Source organism: Apium graveolens, chromosome 5 (genome assembly GCF_009905375.1).
Source record: "Apium graveolens cultivar Ventura chromosome 5, ASM990537v1, whole genome shotgun sequence".
NCBI lineage: Eukaryota > Viridiplantae > Streptophyta > Magnoliopsida > Apiales > Apiaceae > Apium > Apium graveolens.
In genome coordinates this window covers 61,467,037-61,483,500 of record NC_133651.1, presented here as the reverse complement: position 1 = coordinate 61,483,500, position 16,464 = coordinate 61,467,037, and positions in this window count along the sequence as shown.

Sequence of the window (16,464 nt, the reverse complement as noted above, 5' to 3'; positions counted from 1 at the left end):
AAAATCAAAGTATTCGGAATTGGATTCTGACGATCTTTACATACACTTATATACCATATAGAGTACTAATAAAATCTCAGAATATCCAACAGAATCCCTACATAGTGGGGCATGAAAAGTTTTCTCATTCAGCAAAAACACTATACATAAGGGTTTCAACAATTTCCAAAAATTGGGGTTATTACAGTCTCCCCTCCTTAAAAGGATTCCGTCCCGGAATCAGATAGAAAATGAATAGGGATACTCTCTTAGCATTGCACTTTCTAACTCTCGAGTAAATTTTCCCACATTGTGGTCCTACCACCAACTCTTCCTAGTTTAATAACCCTTCTCCTAAGCACTTGTTCCTTTTCACTCTCTAACCCTTCCTGGTTGCTCCATATAGGTTACGTCGGGTTGCGTGTCTATGTGCTCATATGCCCCTATTTGTCTGGCATCCGAATTACACTTCCTTAACATTGATACTTGAAACACGTTATGACTTGCTACATGTCCTGGGGTAAGGCTAGCTCATATGCTAACTTCCCAATACTTCTTAATATATCCAAGGGTCCAACAATTGGTGGACTTAGCTTTCCTTTCTTTCCGAATCTCATTAACCCCTTCCAAGGGAATACCTATAACAACACTAGGTCCTCTACTTCCCATTCCTTGTCCTTTCGTGTCAAATCAACATACTTCTTATGTCCATCTTGGGCTACTACCAGCCGTCCTCTGATTAAATCTATTAAATCCTTGGTCCTTTGGACCACTGCTGGTCCGAGTATCTTGCGCCCTACAACTTCATCCTAACATAAGGGAGATCGACATTGTCTTCCCTCAAGGATCTCATAAGGCGATATCTCAATACTGACATATGATCTATTATCGTAAGAAAAATCAAATCGTGTTAAGTGATCGCTCAAATTTCTTTCAAGTCTATTGCACAGACCCTCATCGTAGCTTCTAGAATTATAGCTTTTGCTTCTCAATACCCACTCTTTTCCAGTTCGTGATCGCTATTATCTTCCGTTCCTAATATTATACTGGTTACACCTTTGCTCGTTAGCATTTTATAACCTTTTAATACACGCGTCAATCTTAGTATCACGAATGTGTCTCCATTCCGAATACCACCATAACTTTACTACTCCTTTTTCAGCTGTTTCTATTTTCCAAAGTTTGATCAATCATATAGAAGTAAAAGAAATTATTGAGAGATCACTATGATCATGAACACTTGTTATATCGCATAGTTAGTACAGAAGGTGGCCAGCCTTTAGTACTTGATAAGCAATTAAACAATAGATGGTATCCTACTAGGCTTCTATCACACAGATAGATAGTCATTCGGCAATACCTCCCCTTCTGGAAGGGTTGTTCTTCTCAGCTTACATGAAATGAAAAGAAGAGAAAAGAACGAACTGAAGAGAATTGTATATTCATAAAAATTTTATTGCCATAAAATATCTGGCTTGGAATCTACCTCTGAACTATAGAGGTCTGTCATAGGAGAACAAAACATATATATTTATATCAACATCAAGTGTTATAGCATCGTATTTCACATGCCTAAATATTTTCGCTATTCCGTCCATCATTCTATGGACCCAGGCTCTTCCTCGAGCTTATACACAATCACCTTTGAAACTCCCTCGATATCGAAAATCGAATCTGGGATCTCATTCTAGACATCATCGTTACTAGAATTCTATGCTTGCATCGTAACCTTCCTCGTACAGTAATACGACTCTCTGTTGATAAGAAGGAATAAGTATTCAATAGGTAGATAATCTACTTAATTAGTCTATCAATGATAACCTATACACTACCACGACCCGATTAGTGGTACCCAATCTCAACATCCATTCCAATACAACTCTCACGGTTGTAATTAGCTCATTACTCGCAGAATCATTGCTGCATTACTATGGTCCACTACTGACCTACTGTCGTCATTCACGTTCCATGAAATCTTAATGTAACACCCCTAAATCTGGGGTCGGGGATTCGGGTTGTCACGAGTTCCATTTCCCTTAACAATACCCAATCTTAATAAATAATCAACTACTTTGTACTTTGACCCCACCATTAAACACACACACCACAAGTTATAGCCTCAGAGATGAATATCCAAAAATAATCACAAGTCATTTTATTCCACAATTATATGCCAATGCACCTTAAACATGTTTCTGAATAAATTTACATTTCTTTGCCATTATTACAATTCATAATATACTTAAGTCTGGTACATTATTAGTTGAAAACTTAGCCTATTGGTAATTTCTACCTTAGCTACAGCGTCCTCAACGCTTCCAGAAAGCTGCGGAACGTTTCCTAATCGCTTGCGAATCGGGAGCTTGGTCATGTTCATCTTTTCTATCTGATGTTGTGTGATGAAAGAAGAAAGCAAGGGTGAGCAGCAAGCCCACCAAAATAATATGTATAATGATTAATAATATATGAGCCTTCTCATAGTACTCATGAAAGTCTTGGTCAAAAGAAATGAACCAAGTTGATATCTTAATGCGATGAAGTCGCAAAATATTCAGTATATATATATATACATATATACTTTTCAAAAAATGGGAAGTCCTCTTCCATGCATAATACACACAGAGTTCTAGTGTATAACTGTATAAAAATATCGTTGCAAGGTGACCTCATATATCTAACCTTGTCTCAACGTTTTTCTGAAAATCTTTGTCATGCATAAGATAATCATTTACTAGATATAAGTTTAAAAGATGAAGTTACAAGATACTCCAATATACTTATATCTTTTCTGAATACTACTTGAACCACCACCGTTCAAGTTATAATTAGTTTCAAAAGTTCATCACACTGATGAGACTACAAGATAAGACTTGAATAGATTCAATCTTTGAAATATTTTGAAGGAAATGAAGTTATGATATACTTCATTAAGTCCCGATATATATATACACCTATATATATACATACGTTTCCTGAAAACCTCTGTCATGTAAAGTATGAACAGAATTGCAATATCCAATAAGTTTGGAAAGGAAAAGGAATTGTGGCATAAACCCGATATCTTGCTGATTAGGCAAAGATACCAATAAGTAACCTTTTCTACTAGTAGATGGACGAATTCCCCACTGGTCATCATCCTGGTCGCAATAGGACCTTATGCTGGACTGCCACTCAGCCACTTACGCATTTGATGGACTCCCACTGAGCCACTTACACTATCATGGACGCCCACTGAGCCTATGTTGCTTATGCCGACTCGATAGATGGACTTACTTCCCGAACGTTGGGTAAGTAATCAATTCATTTACCAAAACAACAACCTCGTTGCGAATATAAAATACACCACAGAGCCGGATCCCTCAGGTTTTGAGCGAGTATTTAAATCCCCTTTAAAAGGAAGATCTTAAATATAAAAATGAGTTTTGGGATCCGCTCTAACTTTTAAAAATCATTTTGAAGACTCGAAAACACTTTAAAGAGTGTTTGGAGTAATGCTGATTTAATGAAGTAAATCAGTCCCAATATATTTAGAAAATATCTGAATATTATTATTTAAATAATATTCCCATAAAGAATAATCTTTATACAAATAATTGAAGTAGAAGTTGTAAGACTTATACTTGAAATGAGTATTAAATAATCAAAGATATACTTATACGAAAGTACTATCTTTATTTGAATAATCAAAAATAAGTTTGATTATCGAAACATCATTCTTTAATAAAATAAAGAATATTATTAAATAATAAGCGGAGTCATAATACCTCGAATGAATATTATAAATAATATTCATTAAATAAAATAACGGAGTCATACATCCTCAAATGAATATTCAATTAATAATCATTAATAATATAACTGAGTCATAAGACCTCGAATGAATATTCGAAATAATATTCAATAATAAAATAAAGGAGTCATAAGTCCTCGGATGAATATTCGAAATAATATTCAATAATAAAATAAAGTTAAAGTTATCGAATAAACCTTATTCGATTAATAGTTTTGAAAACTATAACCATATATATATAAAAATATATATATTATACTCGGGAACATCGACTCCCGATTTAGAAATATGTTCACCTTTTGATCCCCTATACTAAGGGTAAACTCAATACCGCTTATTTCTAGCATAGGTATTATGCAACTGTAAGCATTTTAACCAACAGATATATAATCCACGAATATGAAACAGGCATGCATATATACCATATCACATGCTACAATATATCGCAAGAACTTGCTAATAACAAATATGCATTTATCGCAAGATCATGCATATACACATATACATCACAACAACAGTATAACGGGTAGAAAACTTGCCTGAGCGACTGGGGGTTACGAATGGCTCGGGATGAGTCTGGTAACCTATAAGCAACAAGTAAGTTGAAATTAAACCAAAGTCACTTGTAAATCTATACTCTAACCAACTCAGACTCTAACGCTCGTTTTGCGCTTACTGATTCTCTTAAGTCACTCGAGTACCCTCGGCTCCACCATTTTTAATAATTTAACCATTACGAGTTTTAAGGCGATTCCTTCGCAAGTATCTTACCAACTGCCTATTACACCTTACATAAATGTTTCATACTTCAATTAGTCCTTTAAGATCTTTAACCTATGTTTCAAAGTAAGGCGAGGGGTAAGGGTTTGTTCGCGAAACGTCGTTACTTAAAACGACCGTTTCTCCTAAACCGTTCATCGGAATCAAACGAACCACATATCAAAATGAAGCTCGTAACATGAACTATCTAAACATGGCAATGGTCAAAACCTAGCAGTGAGTTCATGGGTTCTGATGTTAAGAACAAAAACAGTCTACGGTAAATCGGGCATTACGACGGCTATGTTTACGCGATTTCCCAAATTTAAACCATTCCAAAACAACCCATAATCAAGCCACAATCACATCCCAATCCAAACTCCATCCATACCACATCATAACAGCCCTAATCAATTCAATATTAACATTTATACTTATGCTTAAGCTTGAATTTAACTATACCTAAGTTCTTTTAACCAAAACAACAAGATTCACCATCCATTTCACTACCACTCCAACCCAAATTCTAAACCAACAAGCATTAAGCTACTCTATCACCATAACAACTAAAATCATCCTATTTAACAAAGTAAAGCTAGGGTTTGGAGATGATATACCTTCCTTGAAGTGGTGTGAGTAGCTAGGAAGCCTTAAGAAGCCTTGAGATGACTTAGGGATGCTTGGATCTTAAAGGAAAAACAAGAAAATCAAGTTAAAATTCTTGAAGTCACTATTCATTGTCTTCTTCATTGATTTCTTGAAGAAGATTGTGAATGATTTGGAGGCTTAAACTCATAGAATAGCCATAACTATGCATAAGGAATACTAGGGAATTATCTTACCAATTTAGGAAGCCTTGAACTTGGATTTTGAAAATTCTTTTCTTTGAAATAGTAGAAAGCCGAGAGTAAAGCTTGGAGAAGATGAAATGTTTTGTGTTTTTGTTTTGATTTGTTTTGGTTGGTTGCTTGTTTGATTTGTTTTAGGTTAATTACCAAATTAACCTTCGTTTTGTGTGGTTAATATTCCACCACATTTCCTTCCTTCTTATGCCATGCTTGCATCACTTTGTGATGTCATCATCCCTCATTTGTCCTCTTTCTATTGGTTGGATAACATCATCCCCACTAATCTCTTTGATTAGCTTCTAATTGTTTGCCTAATGACCGCTGATCTGTTATACGGTTCGCTTAACTTTCGTTTTCGTTTATCGTTTGAGGGATCATACCCGGGATCTTATTACTTAGGTTCCCTTAACCTTTCTCAATATATTATATTCCTTTTATGACCCTCTCTTATAATCCTTTAATTTAAATCCTTTTTATCCTGTTACCTTATACTCAATTCTTTCCGTATCCAGTGGATTTCCGGGAAAAATCAAAGTGTTCGGAATTGGATTCTGACGATCTTTACATACATTTATATACCACATAGAGTACTAATAATATCCCAGAAGATCAATAACAGAACCCCTACATAGTGTGGCATGAAAAGTTTTCTCATTCAGCAAAAACACTATTCATAAGGGTTTCAAAAATTTTCCAAAAAATTGGGGTTATTAAAGTCTCCCCTCCTTAAAAGGATTCTGTCCCGGAATCAGATGGAAAATGAATAGGGATACTCTCTTAGCATTACAATTTCTAACTCTCAAGTAAATTTTCCCACATTGTGGTCCTACCACCAAACTCCGCCTAGTTTGATAACTGTAACACCCCCAGATCCGGGGTCGGGGATCCGGGTCGTCACGGTCTTTCTTTCCACAATATCACTTCACTTAATTAATAAATAACCTTATGTTGTGACCCCACACTAACACACACCACAACCCGTTATAGTCTCAGAGATGAAATTTAAATAAGTACAAGTCTTTGAATCCACAATTTAAAAGTTATTACAACCCAAAATGATTACTTGATAAATTTACAGTTAATTGCCATTATCTGCCACAAGTTATAATTATACATAATTGATTCTCAAAAGTAGATGGTCTGATCTACAATAGATCTACCTCTGCAGCTATAGCAGCTACAACATCAACGGGAAGACACAGGACGCTTCCCACGCGCTTGCGCTGGGTCTGCTGGAGTCTGGCCATCTTTCCTAACTGTTGTTGTGTGATGAAGAAATAAAGCAAGGGTGAGCAGCAAGCCCACCAAAATAATATGTATAATGATTTACAATATCTGAGCCTACTCATAATACTCATGAAAGTCTTGGTCAAAAGAAATGAACCAAGTTTGATATCTTAATGCGATGAAGTCGCAAAATATTCAGTATATATACATATATACTTTTCAAAATATTGGAAGTCCTCTTCCATGCATAATACACACAGAATTCCAGTGTATAACTGTATAAAAATATCGTTGCGAGGTGATCTCATATATCTAACCTTGTCTCAACGTTTTTCTGAAAATCTTTGTCATGCATAAGATAATCATTTACTAGATATAAGTTTAAAAGATGAAGTTACAAAATACTCCAATATACTTATATCTTTTCCAAATACTACTTGAACTACCACCATTCAAGTTATAATTAGTTTCCAAAGTTCATCACATAGACGAGACTACAAGATAATACTTGAATAGATTCAACCTTTAAAATATCATCAAAATAAAATGAAGTTATGAGATACTTCATTTGATGCAAACATTATTTTGAAAACTTGACCCTGCCAACACTCAACAATCGCCCAACCGTAGCCTTTCTATCGAAGTGCTTTGGGTAGTGTTGCAGAAATATCCAATTGGATGATGAACTCATTACGGGAGTTTACCGCGCCAGGAAGACCACTTACGATGATCAGTCGTAGTAGTACAACCCCACCATTTTCTACATGTAGAGGAGAACCTGTCGGATTTACTTGTCAACCGAACACTGAACTCCTAAGGAATGGACCGCCTTAGCGGAACTTCCAGGCCATTTGGGCCAATATAATAAGGCTGGGCCGGCGCTACTCGACCACTTACGCCACTCCTAGTTCAGATGAAATCCATGACTCTGAAACGTAAAGCTCGTTTCCCCCTTTCCCCAAGTAGAAACTTGTTGATACGGCTCCACCAAGAAGTCGTACCTAGTTGGAAAGGAAAACTCACCGATATTTCCCAGGCGATGCCTGTTAATGGATTAACTTGTTCCAAGAATTTTACTTCCCGAATATTGGGTAAGTAATCAAAAACTCTTTTACCAAGACAGCCACCTTGTTGCGAATATAAAACACACCACCGAGCCGGATCCCCCAGGTTTTGAGCGAGTATTTAAATCCCCTTTTTAAAGGAAGATCTTAAATATAAAAATAGTTTTGGGATCTGCTCTAACTTTTGAAAATCATTTTAAAGACTCGAAAACACTTTAAAGAGTGTTTGGAGTAAAACTGATTTAATGAAGTAAATCAGTCCCCAGAATATTTAGAAAATGTCTGAATATTATTATTTAAATAATATTCCCATAAAAATAATCTTTATAAAATAATTGAAGTAGAAGTATTAAAACTTATACTTGAAATGAATAGCAAATAATCAAAGATATACTTATACGAAAGTAATATCTTTATTTGAATAATCAAAAATAAGTTTGATTATCGACACCTTATTCTTTAATAAATTAAAGAATATATCTCAGCAAATAATTGGAGTCATAGATCCTCAAATGAATATTCAAATAATATTCAATAAATAAAACAAGCTGAGTCAAAATACCTCGAATGAATATTATAAATAATATTCATTAAATAAAATAAAGGAGTCATACATCCTCAAATGAATATTCAAATAATATTCAAAAAAAATAATGTAAAGGAGTCATACGCCTTCGAATAATATTTGAAATAATATTCAATAATAAAATAAAGTTAAAGTTATCGAATAAACCTTATTTGATTAATAGTTTTAAAAACTATATCCATATATATATATATATAAATAAATATATATATATATATATACTCGGGAACATCGACTCCCGGTTTAGAAATATGTTCACCTTTTATCCCCTATACTAAGGGTATACGCAACTACTTGCTTATTTCTAGCATAGGTATTATGCAACTATAAGCATTGAAATCAACAGATAGATAACCAGATTACGAAACAGACATGCATATATACCATATTAGCATGCTCCAATATATCGCAAAATTTGCTAATAACAATCATGCAATATCACAAGATAATGCATATACATATATTTACATCACAACAACAGTATAACGGGTAGAAAACTTGCCTGAGCGACTGGGGTTACGAATGGCTCGGGACGAGTCTGGTAACCTATAAACAACAAGTAAGTTGGAATTAAACCAAAGTCACTTGTAAATCTATACTTTAACTAACTTAGACTCTAACGCTTGTTTTGCGCTCACTGATTCGCTTAAGCCACTCGGGTACCCTCGGCTCCACCATTTTTAATAATTTAACCTTTACGAGTTTTAAAGCGATTCCTTCGCGAGTGTCTTACCAACTGCCTAACACACTTACCATAAATGTTTCATACATTAATTAACCCTTTTTGGTCTTTAATCTATGTTTCAAAGTAAGGCGAGGGAAAAAGTTTCGTTCGCGAAACGCCGTTACTTGAAACGGTCGTTTCTCCTAAACCGTGCATCGGAATCGAACGAACTACATATCAAAACGAAGCTCGTAACATGAGCTATCTAATCATGGCAGTGGTCACAATCTAGCAGGGGGTTCTCGGGTCCTAATGCTATGCACAAAAACAGTCCAAAGAAAATCGGACGTTACGACGGCTATGTTTACGTGATTTCCAAATTTTAACCCATTCACAAACAACCCAAATCAACCTCAAATCCAACATACAACCATCCTCCATCCTTATCACATCATAACAACCCCAACCAATTCAATTTAATCATTCATACTTATGCCTAAACTTAACTTTAATCATACTTAAGTTCTTTTATTCAAAACCACAACATTTACCATTTATACTTATTCCTCACATGAACTAAAAGCTTTACTTAGGTTCTTTAACTAATTACCAAGATTTACAACTCCAACAATACAACAAAACCAACTAATCTCTACAACTCAACCAAACTTCAACCATTCAAGCATCATGCTTCACATATGCTAAATCAAACACATTCAATCCTAATTACTCAAAACTAAAGCTAGGGTTTGTAGTTTATACCTTCCTTGGAGAGTGGAGAATCAAGAGGATGGCTTGGAATCACCTTTAAAGTCTTTATCCAAGCTTAATCTAAACACAACTTCAAGAACACAAATTTTAGTTCTTGAAAACACTATTCACCATCTTCTTTGATGATTTATAGAAAAAGATTGGCTTGGAATTAGAAGCTTAAACTTATAGGAAGTATGTAACTTAACTAGGAGAAGCTAGGATAATTACCTTGGAAAATAACAAGTGGAGGAGCTTGGACTTTCAAAAATTAAGAAACCCACCCGAGAGCTTCATGAAGAATGGAGAATTTTGTGTTTTGTTTGATGAAAATGAAATGATTTGCTTGGTTGGTTGATTTGGTTTTGTTTTTGCTTTAGTGAATTACCTTCTTGCCCTTGGATTTGTGTGGTTACAAAGCCACCACACCTCCTCCTTCCCATGTCATGCTTATCTCATCCACATGATGTCATCCTTCCTTCCTTGTCTTCTTTCTATTGGTTGGATGACATCATTCCCATTAATCCCTTTGATTAACTTCCTAATCGTTTGCCTAATGACCGCTGATCTGCTATACGGTTCGCTTAACCTTCGTTCTCGTTTTATCGTTTGAAGGATCATACCCGGGATCTTATTACTTAGGTTCCCTTAACCTTTCTCAATATATTATATTCCTTCTATGATCCTCTTTTATAATCCTTTAATTTAAATCCTTTTTATCCTGTTACCTTATACTCAATTCTCTCCGTATATTGTGGATTTCCGGGAAAAACCAAAGTGTTCGGAATTGGATTCTGACGATCTTTACATACACTTATATACTTCATAGAGTACTAATAATATCCCATAAGATCAATAACAGAACCCCTACATAGCGTGGCATGAAAAGTTTTCTCGTTCAGCAAAAACACTATTCATAAGGGTTTCAAAAATTTCCCGAAAATTGGGGTTATTACAGTCTCCCCTCCTTAAAAGGATTCCGTCCCGGAATCAGATAGAAAATGAATAGGGATACTCTCTTAGCATTGCACTTTCTAACTCTCGAGTAAATTTTCCCACATTGTGGTTCTACCATCAAACTCTTACTAGTTTGATAACCCTTCTCCTAAGCACTCGTTCCTTTTTACTCTATACCCTTCCTGGTTGCTCCATATAGGTTACGTCTGGTTGCATGTCTATGCGCTCATATGCCCCTATTTGTCTGGCATCTGAATTACACTTCCTTAACATTGATACGTGAAACACGTTACGACCTGCTACATGTTCCGGGTTAGGGCTAGCTCATATGCTAACTTCCCAAACGTCTTAATATATCCAAGGGTCCAACGAATTATAGACTTAGTTTTCCTTTCTTTCCGAACCTCATCAATCCTTTCCAAGGGATACCTATATCATTACTAGGTCCCCCATTTCATACTCTTTATCCTTTCGTGTCAAATCAACATACTTATCATGTCCATCTTGGGCTACTACCAGCCGTCCTCTGATTCGATCTATCATATCCTTGGTCCTTTGGACTACTGCGGGTCCGAGCATCTTGCGCTCTACAACTTCATCCTAACATAAGGGAGATCGACATTGTCTTCCCTCAATGATCTCATAAGGCGACATCTCGATAATGACATATGATCTATTGTCGTAAGATAACTCAATCCGAATTAAGTGATCATTCCAAATTCTTTCAAGTCTATTGCACAGACTCTCATTATTGCTTTTAACATTAGAGCTTCTGCTTCTCAATACCCATTCTTTTCCAGTTCGTAATCGCTACTACCTTCCGTTCCTAATATTATACTGGTTATACTTTTTCTCGTTAGCGTTCTATAACCTTTTAATAACCACGTCAACTTTAGTATCACGAATGTGTTCCCATTCCGCATACTACCACCACTTTATTACTCCTTTTTCAGTTGCTTCTATTTTCCAAAATTTGATCAATCAAATAGAAGTAAAGGAATTTGTTGAGAGATCACTAAGATCATGAACACTTGTTATATCGCATAGTTAGTACAGAAGGTGGCCAGCCTTTAGTACTTGACAAGCAATTAAACAATAGCTGGTATCCTACTAGGCTTCTATCACACAGATAGATAGTCATTCGGCAATACCTCCCCTTTCTGGAAGGGTTGTTCTTCTCAGCTTACATGAAATGAAAAGAAGAGAAAAGAACGAACTGAAGAGAATTGTATATATGAAAAAAAATATACTGCCACAAAATATCTGGCTTGGAATCTACCTCTGAACTATAGAGGTTTGTCATAGGAGAACAAAACATATACGTATTTATATCAACATCAAGTATTATAGCATCGCATTTCACGTGCCTAAATATTTTCGCTATCCCGTCCATCATTCTATGGACCCATGCCCTTCCTCGAGCTTATACACAATCACCTTTGAAACTCCCTCGACATCGAAAATCGAATCTGGGATCTCATTCTATACATCATCGTTACTAGAATTCTATGCTTGCACCGCAACCTTCCTCGTATAATAATACGACTCTCTATTGATAAGAAAGAATAATAATTCACTAGGTAGATACTCTACTTAATTAGTCTATCAATGATAACTTATACACTACCACGACCCGATTAGTGGTACTCAATCTCAACACCCATTCCAATACAACTCTCACGGTTGTAATCAGCTCATTACTCGCAGAATCATTGCTGCCTTACTATGGTCCACCACTGACCTACTGTCGTCATTCACTTTTCCATAAAATCTTAATATCTAACCATACGGAGTCCATACATGTCGTATCAAATCCTTCTAAGGAGGTAACATAATCACCATTCATGATTCATGGAGTACACTCCTGATCCTGACATACATACATGACATGAAGCAGATAAAATTGCAGAAGAGTTTCAATCAAAGCAATGATAGCAGGTTAATACCATTCTTAATCATATGCCTTAAATAGAAGACTTAACTCAAGGGTTCATCTAGTCCTTTTTGAAACATGGTCCTGGCTTATCTCAAGATAGGACCTTCTAAGATAGATAGCCCGTTCATGGCGATTACACGAATTAAACCTTTACCAACTACTATTACGGTTGGGTATTGCACAGTCATCAGAAGGAATGTCAATCTTCCAAACCATAATTCAACCTTCACATTTTTAACCATCATCACTGTATTCTTTTGGCAAACGCGCCTATAATTATCCACTTACCTTTAAAGTGTCGGCCACCTCTTTGGCCTTTCCTGATAGTAAAATTTCCTTACAGTCAATGTCACATTAACCACCTCCAAATAAATTTTCTACCTTATTTCAATCACAGCTTATGTGAAAATGCTTTCCTTAAAATCTGATGAGTAAAAAAAATATCACCATTTTTCCATAAGTTATTGCCTCAGTCTTTAGAGGTTAATCACTGTCATGACTGACTCTCAATCATAATTAGAACATCTTTTTTTTTTTTTTTAAGTCCTAATTGCCCTGAACAATTTTGACCTTTACTGGTTCGATCCATACTTTCTCGTGGTTTAACACGTGCCCCACTTGGCATCATTATAATTACGTCATATTTCTTTTATCAACATTTTTATTCTTGAGAATTTTGAATATTACCTTTCTCCTTGTAAAACCTCTAAGGTTATCCTTCAATCGTTCCTCCTGTATTCCCTAGATACAGGGCATATCAAAATACCATTCACTATTACTAGAACCATTGTCTATATACATCTTGAAAAATTTCTCCACTAATTCTTAAAGGTTATTGTTACCTTAATCCTTTCCAATTCATACTGTCAAAACTCATACTATCCCTATTAAGGGTGAAATGCCAACCTTTATGCATTCCCCTAGGATTCATTTTAAGTTACCGGTGTTCTATCCTTAATTCCACCTTTAAAAGGTACCTGCATCCTTCCATGGATAAATAAAGTCATATATCCCTGATAAGGGTATCTTGTTCAATCATTTCCACCTCGATAGTCTACACCGAATTTCACAATAGCATCCTTATTCAAGTTAAGGTCAATCCACATGGCCTCCAAAAGATAAAAATGGTTATCCGCTTTTCTTTCCTGATTTGGTAATGATCACATGGATGATCTGGAAGATATTGGTCGTGTTCAACGTGAACTTCTTCTTAATAATTCCTTATTTACTTTTGTTGTTTCTCAACAGTCACCTCAATGTTGGGATATCTCTCATACCTGGTGTCTCCCTTTCTGGGTATCGAGCCACCGGTCTTACATTTCACATTATTGAAGGTCACTTCCTTCATCCAATTTTTCCTGATTTCTTACTTTCTTGTCTCCTCAGTCTATCCGTGTCTCAATATTTATCCTTCGAACTATCTCAAGGTTTCCTTGAATCCTCCCAACTTAAAGGGGATGAAATATATGTATCTCTTATACCTTCAACCATCAATTTAACTCATGGTGAATCACTCTCATCCGGACGATTACCTACTTTTCTATTTCTATTGCTATGAGTCTTTAGGGTTTCCTCATACCCAACTTCCTTATCATTATTTCATGAACTAACACAACATAAGCATTGATTTCAAACATCCCGTCATTCTGGATTCGTATCCTCAGAACGAATCTTGACAACTTTTACAACTTAGATTCATAATTTATCATACTCGTCTGCCTCTGTTCTGACTCTAAAGCTTTTACACTATCTCCTTATCTTTGGGAATTACTTTCCCGAAAACAATTGACTGGACTTAAATCAGTTTATTATAATCTCTTGCTCCGTGCCTTCCTTGGCCTTTCACCAGCAGGTGGTCTCTCTCTTAGGAGGGTGAGTGATAAAAACAGTCTTTTGTGATTCGTCAATCATTTAGAATCTCAAATGATTCCTATATTTCCTTTAGCCAGGCTCTTGCCTCGACTAGGTCAACATGTTCCTTGGAACTCTGAGAGCTTAACGATTTAAAGGTCATGAAAGAATTTCCTGCCGCATTGTCCCCTCAGGGTGGTGGTTGGGGATAATAGTCTAAGTTATGTCTAGACAGGTCCATAAATTGCCATATAGGAGTACCGTCTCGGGTCTCCTTTCCTTACTCGACTTTCTGTTTCCTTAGTATGAAATGTTTCAACCTTCTCCCATAATCGGGGTTATCTTATACATTAAAAACCTTTTTTTTTTTCCACTATATTATGTTATGGGTTCTTTCTTTCTTGATGGCAACCTCCCTGACTATCACACTCTGGGTTTGCTCTAAATCTTATTCCTCAAACTATGGCTCTCATCTAAGTTCTCATCCTTACGCTCTTGAACTTTCGGAACCCAAATTCTATAGGAATACCTCATTATTCCCTTATCATCTTTCTCGATATTAATCTTTTATCTAATTGTTGGCTCTCTGCCTTCACTCATAACTTTTCTGGCACAATATGCTCTTTTCCAATAATTCGGACTGTATTGCAATCTCAAACAGCTTTTCGGTACCGGCTCCGGTTACCTTCATATCTATTTCCATTTTTTTTTTTTTTTTTTTTTTTTTTTTTTTTTTTTTTTTTTTTTTTTTTTCAAAATCTCTTATCAACTTTCCCAAAGACATTAACCTCTTAAGTCTCTCCTTCTTACTAAGGGCATCAGCCACCACATTGGCTTTCCCCGAATGATAAAGAATCTCCCAATCATAATTCTTGATTAGCTCTAACCGCCTCCTCTGGCGTATGTTGAGCTCTTTCTACGTAAGAATGTACTAGAGCACTTATGGCTTAGGTAATTCTCGCACTTCTCTCCATACAAGTAGTGCCTCCAATCTTTAGGGTAAAACTATTGCCACGAGCCCAAGCTCATGGGTGGGGATATCGAATTTTAAATTCCCTTAATTATCTTGACGCAGACGCGATTATCTTGCTGTGCTATATAAGAAGCACCCTAATTCCTTGTGCGAAGCGTCACTACACTTCACAAAATCACCTTTTCCATCCGGCAATGCCAGCATAGGGGCCATCACCAACCTCTGCTTCAGTTCTTGAAAGCTGTTCTCGCATTTCTCTGTCCATTCGAACTTCTCAGTCTTACGAGTAAGCCGCGTTAAAGGGGTTACTATCTTTACAAACTTGAACGAACCTCCGGTAGTGACCGGCCAATCCTACCTCTGGGAGTTGCCCTAACCATGGTCATCAATTCATCAGTGGTCCTTTATCCAATTTTGTCAGGATCCTCCATGGGATCCTCCTCAACAACTATCCCTTCTAGGACAACATCCTCAACCGCTACATCCTCAATATCAACATCATCCGGTCCTGCATTATGTCACTCTATCGGATCCACAATCCGATCTCCAATTAGTAATAAAACATCATCGCGCTGTTGCTCCTCAACCTCAGGGTTCGGAGTCCCGCTACCATATACGATAACGAACTACGCTCCTATCACGATATTTATAAGGGTTCCCATAAGGGTTTTAACTGTCAGTGCTACGTTAGGTAGCCCGACTATGAACTTGGCAAGAGTTCTTATTATCTTAGTTAACTTATTATCTTAACGTCCCATCATCTCTGAGGTTTATAACGCTTAGCTCTGATACCATTTCTGTAACACCCCCAGATCCGGGGTCGGGGATCCGGGTCGTCACGGTCTTTCTTTCCACAATATCACTTCACTTAATTAATAAATAACCTTATGTTGTGACCCCACACTAACACACACCACAACCCGTTATAGTCTCAGAGATGAAATTTAAATAAGTACAAGTCTTTGAATCCACAATTTAAAAGTTATTACAACCCAAAATGATTACTTGATAAATTTACAGTTAATTGCCATTATCTGCCACAAGTTATAATTATACATAATTGATTCTCAAAAGTAGATG